Below are 8442 nucleotides of genomic sequence, written 5' to 3'. Positions count from 1 at the left end.
TCTCCCAAAAAAGCAGCATGTTTTGTTTATATTGTTTACTTCTAAAAGGCACAGTAGGTTTCATTCTTGAGGCATTTTGCTTTTATATCAAATGTAAAGGTACTTAATTTGTAAAAAAGAAAAACATTTGTTTTAAACGGGCTGCATGCCTGAACAATTATAGCTTATAGGTATACTTGCAGCTGTTTCTCTGGTCTCAACAGTAATTCCTCATTTCTAAGTTCTCTAGGCAGTGGTGCAGCTGCATATTTGGTCCTGTCAGTAATTCCTCATTCTGAGTCCACTAGACAGTGATGCTAGCTGCTTCTCTGGTCCTATCGGTATTTACTCATTCTAAGTCCTCTACACAGTGCTGCTACCTGCCTCACTGGTCTGATCGGTAATCCCTCATTCTGAGTCCTCTATGCAGTGCTGCAGCTGTGTCACTGTTCAAACATCCACTAAATCCAAACCAAAACACATAGGTAAAAACATTGTCATTTACAACACCAATAGCTCTAACTCTAAAAACTGCGAGATCTATTGCGTTGCAAATGCTTGTTTGTAATGTTGTTCAATCCAAAATGAAGCCTTTTTCCCTCCAGCACGATTCACTGGGCCTACCTACTGTGATTGAAGGTAAGATTGCTTCTATCTTGAGTACTTTACCTTTTAGCACTTGCATAACAACGAGGGGAGGGGTGCGGTCTTCCCCAGTCGGCACAAGATTTGCGGGCGGCAAACGCAGGGACCGCCGATCCCCTCCCGCTGTCACTTGCAGCTGTTGCGGGGCAGCAAATTCATTGACTGCCGCACATGTCGAAAGGTCTAGCTACGCCACTGGGCATTAGTGTCCTCTCACAAGTGTATTCACTGCCATTGTTGATGTCTTGCTATGTTTTTCGTACTGCTCTATCTTACCCAGCCTAATGCTGCTGCTAAATTTGATTTGTCCTCTGATAAGATGATGCGTTCATGAGTATGCCTGCAGTGTTGTTTTCAGAAAGTTTCTGTATAATGAAAGAACTGTGTCTGAATTTCAATCTCATGTGAATTATGACACAGTGCCCTTCAGGAGTGGGTGCACAGAGACAGTGACATCAATTGGAATATATCCCCTAGTTCTTCTTGTTAGATGCAGATCGTAAACCTATTGTCGCTCCTCCACTTGTCTGTGTTCACCCACATGCTCAATGCTGTTTTGCTTTTTCTCCATCAACTGCAGGACTGGTAAGGAATGGATTATTTATGGTTCTACTATTTTTATTGAGGGTAATCCCAAATTAAGGGCAATGATTATGCGCAGCTGTAGGGCCAGGTGGCATTTATTAGCTATTAAGCAAGCATATTCTAAAGGTATGAAGTCTATTTAGTAAACCATGAGGTTTTCAGGAGAAGCTTTAACTCGATAAAAAAGAGGTCCATCGAGTTGAAATACCTTGGTTCATATGAAGGTGGGAAAAGTTGTTCTGACTGTGAACTAAACCAACATGCAGGGAGCACCGCAGGGGTAGATAAAATAAAAGCATGTCATCTACAGTTTGCCTGAAAGTTTCACAGTACCAGAATAAAGAGTCAGCCTTGATGCACAAAGAGTATGGGCTTGATTTGCAAATGGTTTGCGAGTCAGTAATCAGTTGCTTACTGGTTAGCGACCGCTAACTATGGAGTTTAAGATGTACAAATAATCTCTAAAATAGCATTTCTTAAAATTGCACATCGCACTGAATAAATGCCGATTTCTTATTTTTGCGATAGATAGTGCAAAATTGCTAAAAGCGAAATCTAAAAAGTGAGTCACTATTTCGATTTGCAAACCAGTTGCAACGAAGAAATGTGTTAACACACTACACTTTACACATGCAACATATAAAGGATTGGGATCAGTTGGTAACCAGGTGAAAAGTATAATAGGAGGCCCAACATGCCTTGCAATCTTTCACATATGCCACACTCTATGCAGTAGTGAGGAAGATGCAAATTCTGGGGGTTCAACAAAGGAGAAGGAGGAGGAGAGAAAGGATGTCCCGGCAGAAGGTGACTTTATATGATCATGCTGATGAGGAGGTGTATGCAAGACACAGGCATAACAAGGAAAGTTGTTTTTTGTTTGATTTACATGATATGGACCCTGTATTAAGTACAGTTACCCAGCACAGTTTAACAATACCTACACATATTCAGGTATTGTGTAGATTACATCTGCTAGCTTCTGGTAGCTGTTATGGCACTGTGGCAACTGCAGGTGGGATTTTCCAAAGCAGTTTGTGTTCTGATTTTTCTTGTTTCCTGCACTTTTTCCTCAAGTGCTTGGTTGTGTAGACCGTGCTCTCTTTTAAATTAACCCACCATCTGAGACTATGTGTATCGTAACCGAAGAATTCAACATTCCTTAAAAATATAAGTAGTATGTAATGCATACAGTCTGCTTATGGACCTTGTTCCAAAATACCCTGGGAAGTTTCATGACATATATATATGCGGACACTGTAAACTATACTAGCCACTATCCAAAGGAGAGTTTGGAGACGGCTGGCTAGAAGGTAATTTGGAATAAGATGACTGCCAATTGTTCACATTACAAACACTAAATCACTTATTTTAATTTTTAGGTAAAGTATATACTCTATAAAGCCTTGGATTATGACTCCATATATACACCCTAAAACTCCTAGACAAAGAAGATATAATGCTGCCCACAGGCAACCAAGGAGCATTGTAGAAAGAACCTTTGGTTTAATTAAAGGAAGATTTCAATGTCTACATAAAAGTATGGACGTCCTGGAGTATGTCGCCCCAATGTGGTGTAAGATTATTGCCACATGCTACACAACTTAGCTGTGCGTAGCAGTTTACACATGGAGTCAGCAAGTGATTATTCAGAAGAGGAGAATGAAGGAACCCAACCTTGCTTTCCACCTCCAGCACAAGATGCAGCAAGAGTGACAGAGGGAAGTGCAAGTCGAGATGTTCTGACTAATAACTAGTTTTAAAGTAAAGAAAACATTATATTTAAATGTAAATAAAAATATTATTCACACATTTTTCAGTAGACAAAATATCCACTCACTTTTGATTTGCAAACAAAATGTTATTTTGAATTTTACCAAAGTAAAATAAAGCAATTTTTCTTTTGCACAATATAAGTGTTGGTAAAGTTTATGCTGCTATTTTCACCTTTGACATCCACTAATTTGCCGTTATAGAGATTGCTGGTTGAATGGTTGGTGAATGGCTTTGTTGCACATATGGATTCCCTAGATCTGAAGACCAATTTTAAAAAGTCTTTTGTAATGTCTTGCGGCCCGAAGAGGCATCATATTGGCAGCATAGTTGTGGGGGCAGAAAGACTGGGGTCAACTGGCAGTTTCCCGTATTTGGGAGTGGTCTTTGCTGCGAACAACTCCTGGAGTGGGCATATCGCCCACGCCAGGAGTAAGTTCTCAAAGTCCATTAACTCAATTTTGAGCCTCCCCCGTCCAAAACTGACCGGGGCATTGCCTGCTATCCTAAAAATATACAAAACTCAATGCGTCCCGGTTGCTACTTATGGCGCTGAGGTTTGGGGTACTGCCAGTTGCTCAGACATAATTATAGAGGAACATAGATTTTGTAGGAAACTTCTCTGTGTTCCCATTACTTCCCCACATTTTATATGCCATAGGGAATTGGGTTTGCATTTTATAGGGGATTTTATCCGTGCTCGTCCAGCCCTTTTTTGGCTGTCGATCTGGAAAAACCCCGCTGCCAAACTGACTAGGGACATCATTGAGGATTGCCTCCGCTGCGACAGGGGTATGACCATTCCCTGGCTATCAGGAGTGCATAGCATTTTTCGCAGCGTGAACTCTGAAGACATTTTTCTTAAACCCTCCACCACTAAGCACCCCACTAAATGTGAATTTAAAAAAGTACTTTATACGTTATTTGATGTCGAAAGGGTAGCAAGGGAGTCCTTGAAATCTAGTGTTTCTGGTTATTTAGCCTGTAATTTTATAATACATCCCACACCCAGATATTTAACCCTTCCGTTGAGTCATTGGGAGCGAGGCCTTATATTTCGCCTTAGGGCAGGCACCATTAAGCATGCACTTAGCTTCCCTCTATGGAATTTTAATGACCAATGTGTTGAGCCATGCCCTTGTGATTCCCAGAGCAGGCAAACAACTCTACATTTTTTATTCTTCTGTAAATTTTATATGAAGTATATTAAATGGTTTTTAACTCCGTATTTTAAAAAAACCAAAACCTATTAGCCTGGAACTTGCATTTTCAATGATTTTGGCCTTGGACGACGATGAACTTGTTTTTCGTGTGAGCTCTTTTTTAAAAACTGCGGTTCGTGCCCGGTCTACTATGTCTTAAAGTTTAGATGGACTATTTCTCATGTGCAAATAGTATTTTATTTTATTGTACGATTTTATAATTGTCTTTTTGTACTTTTATGGATTCTCAACGATCCGAATAAAGTTTCATCGATTGATTGATTGAGATTGCTGGTTGTTCCTTGGTTGCCCTTCAACACTTTTGATTAAAAGATAACTGCTGTAGGTATATCATAGGGGTATTTTAAAACGTTGATAAGTCAGCCAAACGATCAAAGTTATGCTATCGAAGATGAGGCATGCTATTTATACAATGCATTTTTCCAGTGTCATTTTTGTAGCGTTTATTTGTGGGGAAAAAGCTGGGGTAATTGTGCATACATTAATTTCATCAAAGACTCTCATTGCTCACAATAGCAAATAAGATTGTTAGAGTGTTTGGGCAAAGCAGGAGAGATGATGGATGGTTGAAGGGGGTTATTGGACTTTCTGGGTGAGCATGGTGGGTGGAGGTTAATGATTGTATGTCCCTACCAGTGTCTGCTTTTGTGTCATTTTCACTACAAAAACAACTTATTTTGTTATTTCACATAATTCTTTTTTTACATATACGAAAAAAACATAATAAGAAATCAAAAGTATTGTGTCATAAAAATAGGGATTAGACGGAGTGTAACTTGGCAGAAAAATTTGCTCATGGAAAGAGATAGATTGGCTATAGAAAAGGCGGACGAGAAGAGAGGGAGAGAAAAAGCAAGGAGGTAGACAAAGAAAAAAGTGAGGAGGGTGCAGTTGGAAGAGAGGGGCTGCCTTTAATTGGAGGTGCACAATGCAACATGGGGATTGGTAAAACAACTTCTGCTCTTCATTGATGTGATGTAGGAACATTGAATTACTGAATTTACAATCTGGTATTTCATGCTAATGGCTATCAGTGACATCCATACATGACAGTGGTATGTTGGAACATTAGAATGTTGGCAGCTTCATTGAAGTCAATGGAACTTCTGCTGGCTATAAAGACTGGTAGAGACCCACTGCTGTAAATTTTGCAATGTACTAATCTGCAGACTTTGAATCTCCCCCTCTCTTGTCTCTCTAGCATTTGTGGTTTACAAAACAGAAATAAAGAGGCCAGGGGTTGTAGAAGAAGGGACACAACAAGCTTTCCCAACACCACTTTCTGTGTTTTAGTATCACCAGAGCCTCAAAAGAAGGTTATTTCCCATCTCTCCTGTGTCTCTCTATGCTCTGGAAATTTAAAGAAAAGCAGTTTGGCAGAGCTGAGGGATGGTCAGTGGCTAGCAGCAGCTTCCTTTTTCAGTTACTGTTGTTCATGTTTGAGAGTCGCTGCTGTGGTCATTCCTGCAGCAGTAATTGTAATACATTAACAGCAGGGGCTGTGAAAGAAAGTCTCAGAAGCTTTGAAACATGTGGGTTTTAACCCATAGGCCATCATGAGGTTGGATGGTCTAATACCTTTATATTGAAGTTCTGATCCTTTGTTATAGACCATTGTTTTGGATTGGCCCAATAACCTTGAAGAGGGCTTTTAGTGGTCATTATAGCAGAAATGGGAGAGCAGAGGTTTACTTCTCACTAATTTATGACAATTTGCAAAGAAAGCGATTTGTGGCACTACTTTACATGGAAAATGACAAAACTTGTGTTAAACTCCACGTTTCTAGAAAGGACAAATGTAGTCCTGGTTTAGATACTGCATCGTAAAAGCATGCAGATTGTTAGAATGAGTTTATGTTACATGCTATATTGATGTGAATTTCAACACCTTAATGATGTGTGGTTTTATGATAAGATAATGTGATAATAACGGTAATCAAGAAACTCATCAGTGAGGATTAAACGTTTCTCATGTTAGAGCTAACTAGTATACTAAAATGTGTAACGTGTACACTGAAAATGACAAAAAAAAAGTAAGTGCTGCATGAGTCTAGCTAAAATTTCTTGATGTGCCTTTAAAACATATGTGCTTTATTAACAAATGAAGAGCAAAATGAACTTATAAAAATATATGTGAGTGACATTTTCAAAATGTTATGAGTACCCTGAACTTACATGAATTAATTACGATGTGATTGAATGATATTAATACAAATAATTGAAAGACTTATATGCAATGCAAGATTTATATTTTAGCACAATTTCCTCATGCACAAGCTTTATTTCATGAAGGCCTCAACTTTGCTTTTTTCTAATATGAACTTCTGAACTGAGTAGTCTGAAGCCTATGGGAACTTTTCGTAAAGTTGCCACTTGTGTTCCTTTGACACTTGTAGCGCAGTTCGAATAAAACTCGCAACAAAAACCACTACATGCTAGAACAGATGCTTGAGAACTAGCAGACAAAGAGATGACAGCATAGATTTGTCTATTTTCTGATTGCCACATTGTTCATATGACTAAACCTACAATGTTTCTAAGGAAATTACATCAATTACTTAATTCTTCCGAATTTGTATACTTTTTGACTACTACATCATCTCATCCTATCGAAGACAACCAATTGGACAGAGTGGTCTCACAAATTTGGTGATGTCAAAGGGTGTCACCCCAGAACTAATGAAGTATAATTGCTCAAGATTTTTGATACTAGAGAGAGACTCTTTCCACATGTTTGTTTGGTATATTTGCTCACCCATTTTGCAGCACTGAGACTTGCGGCTTGGACACTTTAAGACAAGGCGAACTGTGATGGAATACTGCAATTTGCCTCTAGCTCGTATGCTAGCTTGGTGGAACCTTTTCAGCTGAAAGTGTTTGTATCACACTGCTGTGACATCAAAGTAACAGCAACAGACAGAGAAAAACTTCTGTCTTTAATGAAGTGGAACTGGTCATTTGGAACACACTGAACTATCCTAAGGGTGTGTATGAGGCACAACAAACTTTTCTATTGTTCAAATTTTGGGTAAATAATTGATCTCCATCGGCTGTGGAAGATCAATCCCTACATCCTTGGATCTCGCAGAAGTTATGATAATGCTTAAATCTAAATTGAATTGGCTTATTTAAGAATGTATGCCATTCATTTAAAGTGTCTTATGAAATACTAAAACTTTTAGATTTAAAGTAATCTCTGCTGATTCTGACTCATTATATACTTGTTGGTAAATTAATTTGGCTAGTGTCCTTTATATTTCTGATTTATATATGGGGATTTTCTGAATAATATGAATATAAAGTATACAATAGCAATTATGTTGAGTAATATCAATGCTTAAATGTGTAATTAGCGATAATTAGTAGAGTAATGTTTCTAATGTTTAATGTTTAATAAATTGTTGTTGAATTTAATTTGTTATCAGGTCCGAAGTAGCCTAAGATCCCAGGACTATATACCTAAGGGTGGTCTCAGTGTGGCATACACTGAGTAGGTTTGTCTACTGTTTCAGAGGGGCTATGCGTGAGATGTCATCGGCAGCACCGAAAGAGAAGGGAACTTTATGAGAGGGTGAAGTTTTGAAAATTGTTGGGATTGAGGGCGTGACTTGGAGCCCACGGAAAATGGCAGCACCCGAGTGAAGCTGCGCGGTGCGAATGAACTGCCGTTGGATGCCATTACCGGGGACCTGGTGAATCGCCTTCGGATGCAGGTGTAGTCCTGACGAGGGAAAAGCCCTCTGGTGCTTTTTTATACAACTCTGGGACCTGCTTTTGATTGTTACTGGCTCTTGCCTCAGAACTACGATGAGCACAGCCACCATTTTGTGCGTTTAACGCAAAGCTTCGCTGACATATAATGCTATTATTGAGGAACTCGGTAGGCTATGCGTGTTTCTGTATCTCATTATATATGAAGCACTCATTGTGATTCTAGCTCTTTAAGAGCTCTGATGCTCTGACCTTATGTTCTTTATTGAGCGCCTTGGAGGAAAATACTTTTTACCTCAGGGAGTTGTTATCAGCAGCTGCCATTTTGTTTTCGATAATATCATGAAGTTCTGCAGCTTGTAAGAAAGATAATTTTTAAACACGCTGGTCCCGAACAAGGAAAATAGGGTGGGAAAAAGCTGAATATAGACACGGAATCAGTACTATATTTTAGCTGTCCAGCAGACAGGATCAATTTAATATTTAAACTATTCAGCAGTACAAGCTTATTGATGCTTGGAGACTC

This window comes from Triturus cristatus, chromosome 6, assembly GCF_964204655.1.
Source record: "Triturus cristatus chromosome 6, aTriCri1.1, whole genome shotgun sequence".
In the NCBI taxonomy this organism is placed as follows: domain Eukaryota; kingdom Metazoa; phylum Chordata; class Amphibia; order Caudata; family Salamandridae; genus Triturus; species Triturus cristatus.
This window is presented reverse-complemented; position numbering follows the sequence as displayed.